General features: G+C 43.1%; 1 long non-coding RNA gene across 1 annotated transcript in view; it reads left to right on the top strand.

Annotated features, from left to right (window-relative positions):
* Nucleotides 1-651: 651 nt before the first annotated feature.
* LOC121935980 overlaps nucleotides 652-17061 on the top strand; it is a 22464-nt gene continuing 6054 nt past the window's right edge. The window contains exons 1-2 of the long non-coding RNA XR_006104901.1: nucleotides 652-690; nucleotides 2078-2162. This is a non-coding gene — a long non-coding RNA (uncharacterized LOC121935980). The remainder of the gene's footprint in view (nucleotides 691-2077; nucleotides 2163-17061) is intronic.

Genomic DNA, 17061 nt, shown 5'->3' with positions numbered 1-17061 from the left:
CTAGAACACAAACCAAGGGATTCAAATAACACGAAAACAGGAAGGAAGGAAGGGAGAAAAAGGATGGAAGGGAGAAAGAAAGAAAGAAAAGGGAAGGAGGGAGGGAGGGAGAAGGAAAGGAAGAGAGAGAAAGAGAAGAAGGGAAAGGAGGGATAAAGAAAGGGAGGGAGGAAAAGAAAGAAAAGGAGAAAGGGAGAAGAAGAGAGAAAAAAGGGAGGGAGGGAGGAAGAGAGAGAGAAAGAAAGGGAGGGAGGGGAGGCAGAAGGAAGGAAGAAAGGAGAGGAAGGGAAGGGGAAAGAAAAGGGAAAGGGAGAAAAAGGAAGAGAGAAAGGAAAGAAAGAGTGAAAGGGATGATGGAAGGAAGAGGAAATAAAAGAGGGCGAGAGAAGGTATGTACGAAAGAGGAAGGAAAGAAGGAAGACGAAGAGAGAGGGAGGGAAAGAAAGAAAGAAAGGGGAAGAGAGGGAGGGAGAACAAAAGAAAGAAAGAAGAGGAAGAAGAAGAAAGAGGGAGGAAGAAAAAGGCGGGAGGGAGAGAGAGAGAGAAGGAAAGGGAGGGAGGGAAGGAGGGAGAGAGCTGCTCCTCCTCCTCCTTTCCTCCCAGTTGGGGGTTCTCCCTTCCCGGCCTCCTCCTCCTCCTCCTCTTCCCTTCCTTCCTTCCTCCTCGCATCCCTCCATCCCTTTCCAGGCGGTGAGTAGCAGCCCAGGCGCCCTGGAGAAGAGAAGAGAGACCCAGGGAGGGAGGCAGGCAGGGAGGCTCCACGTGGCCCCTCTCCTCCTCCTCCTCCGGGGTCCTCCTTTCCCTCGCATTCCCAGGCGGAGGAGGAGAGAGGCCCTTGCAGCTCCTGGGCACCGGTTCCCATTTAGAGCCTCAGTCCAGGGTCCCAAGCAGGAGCTTGCAAGGGCTAAGCATGCAGCCATCATCTGGGTTGGCACCCCTTGAACTGCAGGGCTCCATGCTATGGCATTCTGGGAATGGTAGTTGGTTGTGGCACCAATGTCCAGCTGTTTGTGGATCTTGAGGGTTCAAAACCCACAAAAAAAAACCCCTATGGATGCCGGCCACGAAAGCCTTTGGCTTCACATGATTCACTTTGTTGTGCTAAAAAACCTGACATCTGAACAACCGCAGTGAAAATAATCCAGGATGAATCTGGGTTGGATCTCCGTTGTTCACATGCATCCCAAAGGCAGCGATTCAGTTTTTGGAGGCGCTGCCAAAAATACTAAATACAGTACTGTATTATTTAACCTAGGATAATCAATACTGGATTTTTAAAAAAAGGATTCATATCATCAGCAATGTGAATAACCGGTGCAAATAGACCCAGGATTAAACTCAGTATGCCTTGAACATGTTTCAAATGCACATGTTTCAAATGGTACATGTGAGTGACCGAACTTGCAGAGATGTGGTTCCATAGTGTGAATAACAAACCTGGAATGCATGAGGGATGTTATCCCATTTGGACTACTGTGACACACTGAACATGGGGCTGCCAAGGAAGAATGCTTGGAAATTTCAAATGATCCAAAGAACTGCAGCCACAGTGTTAACTGGAGGGTTATTCAGATGGTGCAAATAATCCCAGTAGAACATGAATTGAATCTCTGTTGTTCAAGTGAATAAATCAAATAATTTCACTCATGAATTAGGGGTTTGTTATTCACACTATGGAACCACCTAGATGCACATTTCTGCAAGTGCCATTGCTCACACATGCGAGCGTCAAATAAAGATGGCGTCGACAATGTGAATGCATTTGGAACACATTCAAAGCATGCAGAGTTTTATCCTGGGTCTGTTTGGATCTGTTTGCATTGGTTATTCACACTCCCAACAATGTGGTTCTTTTTAAAAAACTTGAGGGGGGGGGACTCGAATTCGATTATCATAGATTACAAATGGGTTTTTGGCAGCCCACCCCAAACTTAATCTGGTGTATTCGGGATGTGTGTGAACAACAGAGATTCAACCTGGATTCATCCTGGATTATTTTCGTCCTCTGAATAAACCTTGCGTGTCTTGAACATGTTTTGAATACATCTGCATCATCGACTCCCATCTTTATTTGCAGTGCTGATACATGTGCGACAAGACTCACAGATGTGCAGAGATGCGGTTCCAATAGAAAAGTGGTGTGATCAAGAAATCAGGAATGCGTGAGTAAGATTATCTGCATAGTCGCATTGCAAAAACAAGAAAGTCTAGATAACCCTGGGTGCCTCAATCTGGGATTTTCTGTCATGTGTAAATATGTTTGATTAGTTGTTATATTGGATTAGTTATAGATGTCAGAATCTGTCATTTTCTGTCATGTATAAATAGTTATGAAAGAACACATTGTTAAAGTGGAAGGGGAATGATGGGAAGTGTAGTACTAATTACACATAATTAGAGTCCCAAGGTTGACTCAGCCTTCCATCCATTTGTAGAATGGTAAAATGAATACCCAGCTTGTTGGAGGCAATTGGTTTACAGATTGTAAACCTAGAGAGTGCTAAGTTCATTATGAAGCAGTATAGAAATGTAAAGGCTACTGCAATTGCTATTATTCCAACAGGGTTTTAAAGCAGAAAGGATTTTTTAAAGAATGGGTTTTTAAGAGGGTACTGTATTGACTTAAATTGAACTGTTTTAATTGCATTTTAAGTATAGATTTAAATAGTTCTAATATTGTGACTAGTTTAATTTCATTTTATTATTCATTCTTTGTATGTGTTTAGCCGTATTCTTGTTTTTAGCTTGGTTTTGGCTGTATTCTTGTTTTAAAATGTAAGCTGCCTTGAGTCCAAATTTTGAGGAAAAGGCAGAAGGATGATGATGATGATGATGATGATGATGATGATGATGATGATGGGTTGACTTGGTACAGTGTCTTTTTGCTTGATTTCCTCCCTTTGGCTTTACAAGATGTCCAAAAATTGAGTTTAGAATTTCAATTATATATAGAATTGAAATTGTAAAGATAATTTTGGGTGATTTTCAGTTCCTCCCTTTTTGTGCCTTCCCTTCTGGCGCTTGCATTCTTATTTTTTAAATCCTCCACATTTTCTCTCCAAGCCTCACTTCATCCCAGAGGCAACAGATCTATGCATATGCATTTCTTGCACCACCAGCAACGTACAGTATTGGAAAATGAAGGTGTGCGGACATAAGCTGCAAACGATTGCTTAATGATTCTGGAGAGAACGAAGATAGGGAACTTAATGAAAAGTATTAGCTCAAACATCTGTTGAGGCTTTAGCTGCTTTGTTCGGTGTGTGTGTGTGTTCGATACCAAAGAGAGTGTCTGGTTCTGGGGCATTTACAGTGCAAAAGGTGAGCGTGAGGCCGTAAGAAGATCTGTTGCTGAGCCATTTGAGAACCAAGTTTTCATTTGAGAGCATCAACTTGCTAGGTGGCTATTGAAAAGACAGTATTAGCTTGGCACCAGATCCCATCTGATTTGGAAAGCTAGGCCCTGGTTAGTCTTTGGATGGGAGACCACCAAGGAATCCCAGGTGCTGTAGGCTCTATTTCAGGGGAAGGAACTGGCAAAACCACCTCTGAGCATTCCTTGCCTAAGACAATGCTAAGAAAATGCTAGCATGGTATAGCAGTTTGAGCGTTGGATGATGATTCTGGAGACCAGGGCTTGATACCCACTGGGTGACCTTTGACTAGTCACATATTCTCAGCCCAAGGGGAAAGCAATGGCAAACCTCCTCTGAACAAAACTTGCCAAGAAAACCCCATGATAGGGTTGCCATAAATTGGAAACAACTTGAAGGCACACAACACACACACAAAAAACCACTGTGAAATTCATGGGATCGTCATAAGCAATTTGGAGGCATACATACAGACACTTGTTTCTTTCCTCCACTCCTCACATGCCAGAGAGGTGTAAAATACTGACCCACCTTACAGGATTGTTGTATAAGATGGCCTTTTAATATGTGTATGCCAGCTGGTTCCTTTTTTACTAGCCTGTTAGGGGCTGGCAGAGGCAGGCATTGCTATCTTAGGTACAGAGGAAGGGATTTCCCCTTTCCAGCAGTTGACTTGCTTTCAGTGCTATGCACAAAGCATTCTTGTCTCTTCTTATCTAGCCTGTTTACTCACCATCATAAAACTCCTGTTGCTTTGGAGGTGAAAACGTTTTTGCCATTCCTGGAAAACTGAAATGCACTCTATGTGTGACTGCCTTTGGAAACTGTTTGGAAACTGTTCAGAAACTGCAACGGGTCCAAAATGCTGCTTCTGGACTGGTTATAGGAAAGACATAACTCCCATATTGCAGCGACTTCAGTGCTACTGGTCCATTTCCGGGCACAATTCAAATACTAGCTATGATCTTTAAAGCCCTATATGGTGTGAGTCCAGACTATCTGAAAGGCTGTATCATCTTGTATGAACCTGACCAACTTTTAAGATCTTTGGGGAAGGGCATCCTATTATCATAAAATCAAAGAGTTGGAAGAGACGCCAAGGGCCTTCCAATCCAACTCCCCACCATGTTGAAATTCATTTTGTTTGCTTTGGCCCAGCTTTCTAATCTATTAAGGTCATTTTGAATTTTGATCCTCTCTTTTGTGGTATTAGCTACTCCTCCTAATTTGGTGTCATCTGCAAATTTGATAAGCATGTCAACCATTCTTTTATCCAATTCATACATGTGGAACTAACATTATTATTTCTATAAACTCCCATACTTATAATGAATGCCCTTTGCTCATTTGCTGTGTTTTGGGGCTCAGCATTTTTCCCTCTTTGCTTTCCGCCTTCCGCCAGCACTGCTGCTGTTTCTGTTTAACTTCCTGGTGGATGGAATAAAATAAACCCAGTAATTAGGGAGTCCAAAGCATCCCTTGCTTTTCCCATTTCTGGTGGCTTTCGTCCTCCAACCCACATGATCTTGGAGGCAGGGCAGGTTTTAAAATAGAACCGAATCCCTTTAGCATCTCATTCACTCAGCATCCACCAGGGAACTGACATTTAGGTGTGGCATCTTGGTTTTAGTGTTGGACTATGACTCTGGAGACCAAGGTTCGATTCCCAGCTCAGCCATGAAACCCACTGAATGACCTTGGGCAAGTCACACTCTCTCAACCTCAGAGGAAGGCAATGGCAAACCCCCTCTGAACTGATCTTGCCAAGAAGTTGTCTTACAGTCACCATAAGTCGGAAATGACTTGAAGGCACACAATAACAACAGCTGGAAGATGTACCTTGTTATTTTCCTTTAAGTTATGACATTTTGCTAAATATTACTTACATTGCTCTCAAGTATATGTATGCAGAAATGTAAGTTACTGCACTTAGACAGAAAAAATGAAATGTATAGATACAGGATGGGGGACACTTGGCTTAAGGAGACTACTTGTCAAAGGGATCTCTAGGAGTCCTAGTAGATCACAAGCCGAACATGAGTCAACAGTGTGATGTGGCAGCTAAAAAAGCCAATGTGATTCTAAGCTGCATCTATAGAAGTATAGTGTCTAAATCAAGGGGAATAATTGTGCCACTCTATTCTGCTTTGGTCAGGCCTCACCTGGCATCCTGTGTCCAGTTCTGGGCGCCAGTCAGGGAGGTGATGGGCCTGAATTTGCAAAACTTGAGCAGAGTGTTTAAGGATAAGAGGTCTTGGAGATGTCTCAAAGTCAAGGTTCACTCAAGGTTAGTTAACAACAATAACTAGGGTTAACAACAACAATGAAGAGTTTCCAGGGTTGCCTGCAAAAGTGCAGGAGCCCCTTGACTTATTTTACCTGACCGAACTAAGGTATCCTAAGGTAAAATAATGCCTTAGTAAATACTAGTTGCTGAAGAACATGTTGTCCTCATCTCCTGTCTTTGGGCTTCTCAGAGTATCTCTTTTGCTGTTGTGGAAATGGAGTCTTGGCTATTTAAACCTTTGGACTGATCCAAGTTCAGGGTCTTTTGATTCATAACTCTTTCATTTGACCTGAACCCTGTGCCCTCTGCTTAGCATTTTGTTCCTATTTGAGGGCAGCCTACCGCAACCAAGCAGCCGCTTTCCTCATGGCTATCTTCCTCAGTGCAAGTCCTGAGACCCATTTCCGCAGGGTTGTTGTCTCTAAGAGACAACCTTTTCCTTTCTCCTTTCCTGCCTCAGCCTGTTAAAGTCCAGCCTCTGCTCCATGCGGCACCAGAGATGTGTTGACAAATACAGCCGCTCTGTTTTTTAAGCATTGCCGCTTTAATGAGCTTGTTTTCAGAGGCCTGGCTAATAGACGATTATGTATTTTTCAAATGGCTGCTGAAGGGTATATGTCCCTCGACATTTAATTGTGCATCCTCCTTTCCCTAGGAAAGAAAATGTGCTCTCCCAGTAGGATCCATTCTTCATCCTCTGTTCTTTTCCCCCTTTTTTGTTATTGGCTTACCCAGGGAGGCATGGAGTTTATGGGAATGCTGTTACGTTGTGCGCTGGAAAGAGGTGGCTTTGATTTGGAATCAAAGAGCTTGAAGGCACTTCAAGGGCCATCTAGTCTCACCCACACCATGCACAGCTAAAGCACTTCTAAAACATTGCTCATCCAACCTCTGGTTAAAAATCTTCAAAAAGAAGAGTTCAGGCAATCTGTTCCACTGTCTAACAACCCTTACCCTCAAGTTCTTCCTAAAATTTGGATGGAATCTCTTCGCTTGCAATTCGAATCTATTGAACCATGTTTTCGTCTCCGGACTGAATCACAGAATTGGAAGGGACCACAAAGGCCACGTACTCTAACCCCCTGCCATGCAAGAATGCGCAACTGAAATTCTTTTGAGAGGTAGCCATCCAACCAATCTGCCCTTCCCAGTATGCACCCCCTTTTTTGCAGGCTTTCCTAAACTTAGTACATAAATTCTTCTCAGATACCATCATTTGGCCCTCATCTTGCAATAATAAATCCAAAAAGTAGGGGGTAGTTTTCTGTTTTTCTGTACAGTGTTTCTGTATTTTCTGCAGTACATTCATTCCAAGTTTTTATACCCAGCTCTTCTGCCAGAGCGGCTTACAAATTGTATGTTTTTACAGAGGTAGTGGTCAAGTGGGATATAAGCAGAACAAGTGGTCATTGAGCAAATCGGAGTCAAGGTTGGAGATGTGGCTGCAGAGTGGTTAGCCAACCTTTTGCAACCTGGTGCCAGCCAGTAGTGTCAGTTAGGGTCTCATCATTCCGAACAGCCCAAGCCACTGTGGCCAGTGGTTAAGAATTTATGGGAGACGAAATTCAGAAACATCTGGAAGGTACCCCATTCTTGAAGGCTGGATTCTTTTTTGCCTTCTCTGGGGCAGTTATACAAAGCTGAGATTGACTGATCAAGGGTCTAGAAACCAAGCTGTATCGGGAAAGGCTCATGGGAGTTGTGTATGTTTAGCTTGCAGAACAGAAGATGGAGAGGTGATATGATATCCATCTTTAAATATCTGAAGGGATGCCATGTAGAAGGTGCAGCAGGCTTGTTCTCCTCTGCTTCAGAGACTAGAACATGGATCACCAGATTCAAATGACAAGAAAATAGATTCCACTTAAACACTGGGAAGAAGAACTTCTTGACAGCAAGACTGCTTAACAATGGAATAGAGACTGCCTTGAGAGGTAAGAGACTCTCTTTCCTGGAGGCCTTTAAACAGAGATTGATGGCTATCTCTCAGAAGTGCTTTAGCTGTGAATTCCTGCATGGCTGGGGGTTGGACTCCATGGCCCTTGCAGTTCCTTCCAGCTCTAAGATTCTGTAATTCCTCAAATCACCTGGTTTAGCCAAGTTGAGGAGCTGCAGTACTCTGTCTGACCATTATGTGGGTGATGCTGCCGTATCATAAAGACAAGGCCAGTAACTGCACATGTCTGCAAGTTCACTCCATGGTACAAAGGGTAAGTTACCCAAGCCTTACTGCCTAAGTCCCTGATGGGAATTGCTAGATACTTTCATTTGCTTGCTTGTGTGCACCTCTTCCACTTATATTAAAAGAACATTGCAAATAATATAAAAATAATGTGTGTATGATGTGTGCCTTCAAGCCGTTTCCAATTTATGGAAGGCTAACCTATCACAGGGTTGGCAATTTTCTTCAGAGGGGATTTGCCATTGCCATCCTCTGAGGCTGAGACTGTAATTTGTCCAAAGTCACACAGTGGGTTTCCATGGCTTAGCTGAGATTTGAACCCTGGTTTCCAGAGTTGTCGTCAATGCTCAAAGCACAACATCATGCTGGCTGTCTAATAAAACCTCTCAAATCTCCAAGGTTATCATCCTGGCTACCTAGAAACAATAGGATATTTATGTTTAGCCTGGAGATGAGAAGACTGAGAAGTGATATGATTGCTGTCTTTAAATATCAGATGACCTGTCATGTAGAAGATGGAGCAAGCTTGTTTTCTACTGCTTCAGAGGGCAAGACACAAACAACTGGACTCAAATTACAAGAAAAGAGATTCAGACCGAACATTGGGAAGAATTTCCTTCTGGTAAGAGCTGTTTAATGTGGAACAGACTGTCTTAGAAGGTGATTGATGTCCCTTTCTTGAAAGTCTTTAAACAGAGGTTGAATGGCCACTTGTTATGGGATACATTGAAAGATGGTGTGGATTAGATGGCTCTCTGAATCCCTTCCAACGCTATGATTCTGTGTACGCTTATCCTTAGCATTGCTTTCTTTCCAGTTGCAGAACAGGATTGTATTGCATTTCATTAATGCATTACCGTTTTGACTTTATTGATCATCTTTTCATAGTACTCCCCTTCCCTGGTCTCCGAATCAGAGGCAAAACAACTCTGAAATAACAGAGAGTATTACTGAAATAACAGCAAGAATTAACAAAGATGTGATGGGATACATTTTAGTCAGCCCACTTTTTGGGTGAGCTGGCCGCAACATTGACATGGCCATTCCTCTGAATGCTGGCAACATAGAAATCTGTGGTTGTTGTTGCTGTTTTAAAAAATCAGACTTTAGAGAAGTTCTTAATTTGAACAACTGCTACCCATGCTTGTTGGAGTATTGAGGGAGTTGTAGTCCCTCACCCCACCCCAACTTTTAATTAGAACGTATCTTTAGCCTAGAATGAGATGCAAACCTGTCTTCCCATCTGATGGGCAAAGAAGGGAAGGGATTTGTGGGGCAGGGAGAGAGAAGAATGGCTTTACTCTTTGTTCACCATCTCCACATCCATACATCGCTATATACCTGATCTGAAAACAAAACCTTTTTGGAAGAGGTGTAGATACATTGATCAAAATGGAGACTGCGGTCAAGAAATAAGAAGCCCAGGAATGGGAGGGGCAGCCATGGAGGAACTAGACAAGAACCTGAAGTGTAAGGATATACAAAAGGTAAAGGTAATCTCATGACATGAATGTCTAGTCGTAACCGACTGTAGGGGATGGTGCTCATTTCTGTTAATAAGCTGAAGAGCCAGTGTTGGCTGTTCATGACTTCACTAAACACTGTTTACCTTCCCACCAAAGTGGTACCTATTTATCTACTTGCATTTGCATGATTTTGAACTGCTAGGTTGGCAGAAGCTGGGACTAGTGACAGGAGCTCACTCCATCATGTGGCACCTGGGCCTCGAACTGCCAACCTTCCGATCACCCAATTTTCTGAATTGGTGTCTTAATCACTAAGCCACTGCATCCCTATAGATATACAACTGAGCACTAAAGTTAGAAATGTACAAGGCATTGTGTTCCCCGTTACCAAGTACAGATGAGACAGCTGGACAGTGAAGTAAGCAGACAGGAAGAAAATCAACTCATTTGAGATGTGGTGCTGGAGGAGAGTGCTGAGGATACAGTGGATGGCCAAAAAGAAAAAGAAATGGGTCTTTGAATAGATCAAGCCTAAATATCACTGGAAGCCGAGATGATGAAACTGAGGCTGTTGTACTTTGGCTGCATCATGAGAAGGCAGGAGTCATTAGAAATGAGGATAATGCTTGGAAAGGTAGAAGGCAGTAGAAAGAGAAGAAATCTGCACACCAGATGGATAGACTTTATTAGGGAGGTCACGGGTCTGAATATACAGAACCTAAACAGATAGGGGGTTTCAGAGGTATCTCATCCATGGGGTTACTATGAATCGGGACCAACTCAAGGGCAGTTAAGAACAACAAGTAGACACATACTACCCAAGTCCATGCATTTAAAGAATTTGTACCGGAGAGAGATGTGCAGACTAGCTTCACCCTGTGCCCAAATGACAGCCTCTCTCCCCTTTTGACAGGCCATGGCTGCAATCCAACGTTCCCTCGGGGCAGTATAAATATCTGCATGCACAGATACGCTAGGCTAGCACTACGCAACTTCAATGAATAATAGCAACATTGTGCAACACATGTCAGTGACTGAGTGCCACTGAGCAATGCAAAACCACAATGTACAGCTTTGCCGTAGGCACAACTCCACTTTTACCACTCTCAGCAGAATATGTCTGCTGCACTATGGCAAAAGATTTCCTCTGCGTGTATAGCTTGACTTATGCAGGTGTATTGTCACTAATAGGATGCCAGCCCCCCGTCTCCCCCGTAGGAGATTATCCAGGCCCTGAGTTCCTCAGGAGAGATCATTTTCTCTTATCCTCCACTTTTACAGGCACATCTGGTGGGGATGTGAGATAAGACCTGCTTGTTGGGTGTCCCAAGACTCTGAAACCTGCATCCTAGCAAGGTTAAAATGGTCCCTCCTTGCTAGAGGAGTTGGAAGAGACTGAAAGGGACATCTAATCCAACCCTTGGCCATGTAGGCAGACACGACTGAAGCACTCCCAAGAGATTCCCATCCAACCTGTGTTTAAAGATCTCCAAAGAAAGAGGGTCCACTTCCATCCAAGGCAATCTGTTCCGCTCACTTTCCATTAGCAGGCAAAGGTTTGTTGATTCCAGCAGCTCTTTGAGAACTGAAAGGGATCTGAATATTGTTTATAATTGTATCATTTTCAATTGTAGTTTCCTTTTTAATATTCCTAATTGTGTGTTTTACATTGTTCTTAATATTGTTGATAGTTTGATTCCATTTCAATGTTGACCTTTTGTGTGTTTTAACTGCATTCCGTTTGTTTGAATTACTAAACTCTGGTTCTGGGCAAAAGGCAGCATATAAATGAGATTAACAATAATAATAATTCCCCAGTGGATGCTTGAGAAAAGACATTCCTGCAATTAGGGTGCCTCTCTGAGTTCATGAGCTTTGCATTTTCTCATTCCCTTGACTGTTCATCAGAGAAACTATGTACTTACACAGTGTTCGGTAGTATGGCCTGGGCCAGGGCTTGGGAAAGTTACATTTTTGGAATCTATCTCCCACAATCCTCCACTCATTACAGTCAGGAGGGTCAGGATTGCCATGGAAATGTGGTGGGTCACTTACCATCTGTTGCCCATAGGTATGGATAGGTAGGTCAGTTGGTCAGTCTGTGTTATGTGTTTTGTGTTGCATGTGTGTCTTCTTCCATGGTGGGTACTGAACCAGTCTAGAAGGTATCACTTTTGTTCTGGACGACGTCCTGTCCCTGGCCATTACCAAATGGAGGTGGTTAGGTTCACAACACAGTGTAGGACAATGAAGCTCTGTCCAAACCTGCCAGAGCCATAACTGGGCTGTTTTGGACTTCCAGATGTTCTGTGTGTGCAGTTGCCAGATCTCAGGGCTTGGTGCTGAGTCTTCAGGTTTCATGGGTCAATTCTAGGCAGGAGACCAGAGTTCAAATTCTCCAGATTTGGGAGGGCTTAGCTATAGGCAAGTGGAACAGACTGTGTGCAAATTTACGGGTCAATGATTAAATGCAGTTTGCAAGACTTTGTGCATTTCTCACTGCAATTTGCAAAGACTCCCCAGAGCAAGATTTCTCAACCCTAAGACTTTGAGAAACCTAAGACTTTGTGAGGGGTTCAGTGAGACATCATTAATTTTTGTTATTTTTTTATTATATTTCTTAGCTATTGATACAATAATGTTTAGGCAGGTGTTCCCTGAAACCTGAAAATTATTTCAGGGGCTCCTCCAGGCAAAAAGGTTGAGAAAGGCTGTCTCCAGAGAGTCTCTTAACTTCTCCTTCCCTCCCAGCTGTTGTAGCACCAAGACATACCTTCTCTTCTGCTCTGGATCCACCTTCTGGATAGGAGCAAGTAGGCTAGATTAAAGGTTCTTTATCCTTTCTCCTTGAGTAAGTGAGAAGGAATAATCCCCTTGTTTTACTTTGCTCTGGGGATGTCTCTTCTAGCTAAGATTTCTCTCCTAATTTCCATACTGAAAAATATGTTCTCTCTCTGAACTGGTAGCCTTACCTGTATGATGAACCACAGGGCAATGGGCTGCAGGATCTGCCCAGGGCAGTCTCCCTTCTTGGTCCATGCTGATGGGAATTTTAGTCCTGCGACATCTGGATATATTTGCTAAGGCAGTGCTCTTGCCCAGAGATTCCTCCCCCACAAAACCCCCAAACAGGAGAGCAGAATCCAGGCCTTGCGATCTGGGAATTCTAGTTATAAAAGGCATTTGAACTGGGTCTCCGAAACACACTGCAGAAAGAATCCGGTTTGAGGCCACTTTTGCTGCCCCGGCTGAAATCATTTTAACCTTCTCTGTCAGAGAGCTCTGGTGTCACAATAAACTACAATATCCAGGATTCCCTCGCACTGAGCCAGGGCAGTTAAAGTGGTCTCAAACTGGATTATTTCTGCAGTGTGTTTTGAAACTTAGCCTTCCTACAGGAAGTACTGTCGGAGGTCTTTGTGTCTGAGTTGGGCATTGTCTGAGCCGCCAAAATCTTCCTTAGCTCTCATGTTCCTCATCTTGCTTCTTTGGTCCTGCCTTGTGTTTCGTCCCCGGCTCCTCAACTTGTTCTTTGGCTCTATGGCCTCTACTTTCTGGCTCTTGGCTGACTTTGGGTGGCTGCCTATAGCTCACGCCTGATAGAAGCACTTGCTTTTTATTACTTGCGATGCACTTGAGTTTTGGCACTAAGGAAAAGCTCCACCTGAAGCTTTTAAAAGGGAAAAAGTCAAAGATAACTTGTAGTCTATAACCTGTGCTAGTCACTGATCTGGCTCCAGTTGCTCCTTCCTTAAGTATCAGGCAGTGTGCAAAAGCCAGCCTAAGACATTGTGCCACCTGAGGCAAAAGTGTTTAGTACCCAAACACAGCCAAGTTATTTGGATACCTGAGATTAAAAAAAAAAAGAAAGCCCACACATCCTTCTTTTCTTGTTAATTAAAATCATGATAAGTAAGATCTTGTATCATCAATTTTAACTGTAATGACGGAGCTCCACTCTTGTACTTTTCATCCAGCATCCCAACTGAAGGTTTCCAAGGAACTGCAGGTTGGAGCCCTGTGAAATGACATATGCAATCTCTCCTGGTTGTTGAGTGAAACTGGGAGAGGGCTGCAGTCATTTCCAAGCACCCCCTTCTGTAGAAACCCTTTGGTTGAGGTACTGGCTGGATGAAAAGGTTGGTTTTGGGGGTCGTTTTTTGCTGTCGTGAATGAGCAAATGTAACACCAACATTATGACATCGTAAGTCCAGTTTGCAATTGCATAATTGCTGAACAGAATGCCATCCAGCAACAATAAATGAAGTAACCAACATTTTGCTGCCTTTTTATGACATCCCAGATTTAGTGCCTGAGGTAGCTACCCCACCTTGCCAAAAAATAGGGAGCGATTGTGATGTGGGTTGCACCCTTGACTTTGAAAGATCTGCTGGTGTTTGTGGAAGTGGGAGTTTGCAGGCAAGAAGTTGTGGCTCAGGAGACTTCGTTGTTGTCGTGTGCCTTCAAGTCATTTCCAACTTAGGGTGACCCTAAAGTGAACCTGTCTTGGGGTCTTCTTATCAAGTTTCTTCAGTCCTTGCTATTGTACATATAACAAAAGCAATCTATTCAGAGAGGGTTTTGAACCCTGGGAAAGTGACTTTTGGCAAGCAGATTTATTGCTTTCACACGTCAGTACCAAATGACCACTGTACAGATCTGAAAGACCTGTATCACATTACGCAGCCCTTTAAAAATTTAGTGCACCAGACATGCATTGCATCTTTCTGGATCCTGTTACATTCTACCACACTCCCACAACTGTATAAATATGCTTTATACCTGAGGCTTTAACATCCTTCTGTACCTGTACTGAAGACGTGGGTTTATAGCCTCAAAAAGTCATTTGAAAATAAAAAACAGTCGGTCTTAAAGGTGCTGCCACTTTACTTTTTACCCTTCCCTTCTTCCATCTTATCATCCTTGTTGCCCTTCTCTGAACCCTCACCAACTTGTCTATATCCTTCTTAAAATGTGCTCAGAACCGAACGCAGTTCTGCAGATGATTCCTGACTAGCCCAGAACATAGTGAGACAAATATTATCCTTGTCTTGAAAACTATGATTCTATTAATGCAGGCAAATGCCATTCCAAAGGATCACCACCAGACTAGATGGCCTATAAGCCCTCTCCAGCAAATAGTCCGATGCCCTCAGCATCAGATTTGCCCGATAGTCACAGAATCATGAAATATAGCCAGCCCTCTGTCCTTCAGTGCCCTATAATCAGGATTTAATTTCATCTAGGGCCACCGAGAGTATATCCCCAAAATCTGATTTCAGTACTATGCCTCAGGCATGGAATGTATAAAAATAAAACATTATGCCGTGCTTCTTCGTTGCAGTTACTGCTCCTTTTGTTCTAAGTGCAAGTCAGTGGCTTGTTTCTCTCATCAACAAATACATCTCCAATCTGTAGCAAATGAAATCAAGTCGATTTATAAAGCTTGATGATGAGGTTAATAATAAACAACAACAACAGCAGCAATAATAATACTGCTTTTGGTGATAAAGCCAAGTGACTCAGCTCAAAACAATAGTTACATGTCAAGGAAGCACCCAGTCATTGAAGTGTTCAAAGAGTCAAAAAGAGACAAAGTGACATTTGGAATTTAACAATGCAATTAAAATAAATATCTGTTACACCAACAATGCCTACACTAGCTCTGAAGTATTTGTTTTCTGAAAGCAAGCAGGCAAATTATTTAGTTCATCATTCAGACACACACAGAATGTATTTTCCTGGTTTGAAAGTAAGACAGAAATCTTAGTAAAAGCTATTCCCAGATCAAGGTGAAATAAAGGGGTTATTTCTTCTCAACTACTCAGGGAGACAGAACAAGGAACCTACCCTACTTGCTTTTAGCTAGAAGGTGGGTGCAGAATATAGAATCATAGAGTTGGAAGAGACCCCAAGGGCCATCCAGTTCAACCTCATTCTGCCATGCAGGAACACATAGTCAAAGCACCCCAGACAGATGGCCATCCAGGCTCTGCTTAAAAACCTGCAAAAGAAGTAGACTCCACAGTGAAAGGCAGCGTATTCCAGATTCCAGCACTCTTCTGCAGCAGCACATCTCAAATGAATTTATTCTCCTTTTATCCATTTTCTTAAATGAACATAGAAGGCTTTCAAAAGTGTCATGGTCTTCTTTTTTCAACTACAACTCCACTACAGCAACTAAAGAAAAGAAATTCAGTCTAAACATTAGGAAGAACTACCCTTTTCGGCCCCAGCTATAATGGACAATGCTTAGGAATGAGTAACATTGAAAGAATACTAGGTCAGGGAGAGCTGATATCTATGAATACACACACGTACCTTTCACATTTGCTGTAATTTGGCTTGTACAAAGAAACTGGGGCTCTTTGCCACTGTTTCCTTCAGAGGAGGTGTTACAAGGATGTGCAGTTGCACACAGTAAGTGTGACTGTTTCCAATCCATTGTGGATGGACATGGCAGAAACGATGCTTCTCGGCAGTGGCTGACCTGTGGAAAAGTATTGCTCAGGATGTTGTATGAATCAGATATCCTGAAGGTGGTGGATGACAGTCAGGATATGAACATTGTTGTTGTTTTTAACCACCCTTGAGTCAATCTCGACTCATGGCGACCCTATGGATGAGACATCTCCAAGACCACCTGTCCTCCACTATTCTTCTAGGTTCTTGCAGATTCATACCTGTGACCTCCTTAACTGTGGCTGTCCATCTAGCATGTGGTCTTTCTCTCTTTGTACTTCCCTCCACCATTCCTAACATTATTGTATTTTCCAAGGATTCATGCCTTCTCATGATGCGGCCAAAGTTTAGTCATCTTTGCCTCCCGGGAAATTTCAGGCTCGATCTGTTCAAGGACCCATTTGTTTGTCTTTTTGGCCGTCCACAGTATCCTCAGCACTCTCTGCACAGCACGTCTCAAATGTGAACATAGAAAACTTTCAAAAGTGTCATGGTCTTCTTTTTTTCAACTACAACTCCACTACAGCTACTAAAGAAAATAAATTCTGCCTAAACATTAGGAAGAACTTACTGACTTCGAGATGTTCAACAGTGCAATAGATGGTATTGGTGGGTGGTGGGCTCTCCATCTTTGGATGTCTTTAAATGGAGGTTGGATGGGCATCTTTCAGGTGTGGTCTAGTGATGTACTCCTGCATGGTGGGGAGTTAGAATAGATAGCCTTTGTGCCCTTTTCCAGCTCTTAAGATGCTGTATTTCCCTAAATCCGTCAACCAACAGGCCCAATGGGGGATTCTAGATGTTAAAATCCAGAACAGAATCTTTGCCAAGATTGGATGGATTGAGGTTTCTATCACAGCTGGTCTCCCACATGTGTGTACTAGAGATTTCAGTGTTGCTGCAATGTAACTGTAATCTATGGCTAAGGTTGACAAAGCAAAGAAGGTTGGGGAGGGCTGCATTTCTAAATAAATAACGGTTCGGGTGGGTTGGTTGCCAGCACTATTACTCTGCTGGATTCTTTTGCCAAGCCTAGTCTAATATTTCACCCCAGAGTGTTTTTCTTTTGCCTCCATGGAGATTAGACAAATAATGATTTGCCAAGACCTGTCGGAGATGACAATGGGGTTTCATTTTGAGAAGGGTTTACTGCCACTCTGCCCCGGCATGAAATGAGCTGACAGGCTGCTCCTTATCGCTGGCATTCATGGAAAGTTGCTTTTTCTGTTAATTGAGCCATAGCAGTGCACCATCGGTTGAAATGGCTTCTGTAACAAAGGGTGAAGGAAT

This window comes from Sceloporus undulatus, chromosome 7 (genome assembly GCF_019175285.1).
Source record: "Sceloporus undulatus isolate JIND9_A2432 ecotype Alabama chromosome 7, SceUnd_v1.1, whole genome shotgun sequence".
Lineage (NCBI taxonomy): Eukaryota > Metazoa > Chordata > Lepidosauria > Squamata > Phrynosomatidae > Sceloporus > Sceloporus undulatus.
Note: the sequence above shows the minus strand (reverse complement) of the source record. Positions and strands in the feature narration are given on the sequence as shown.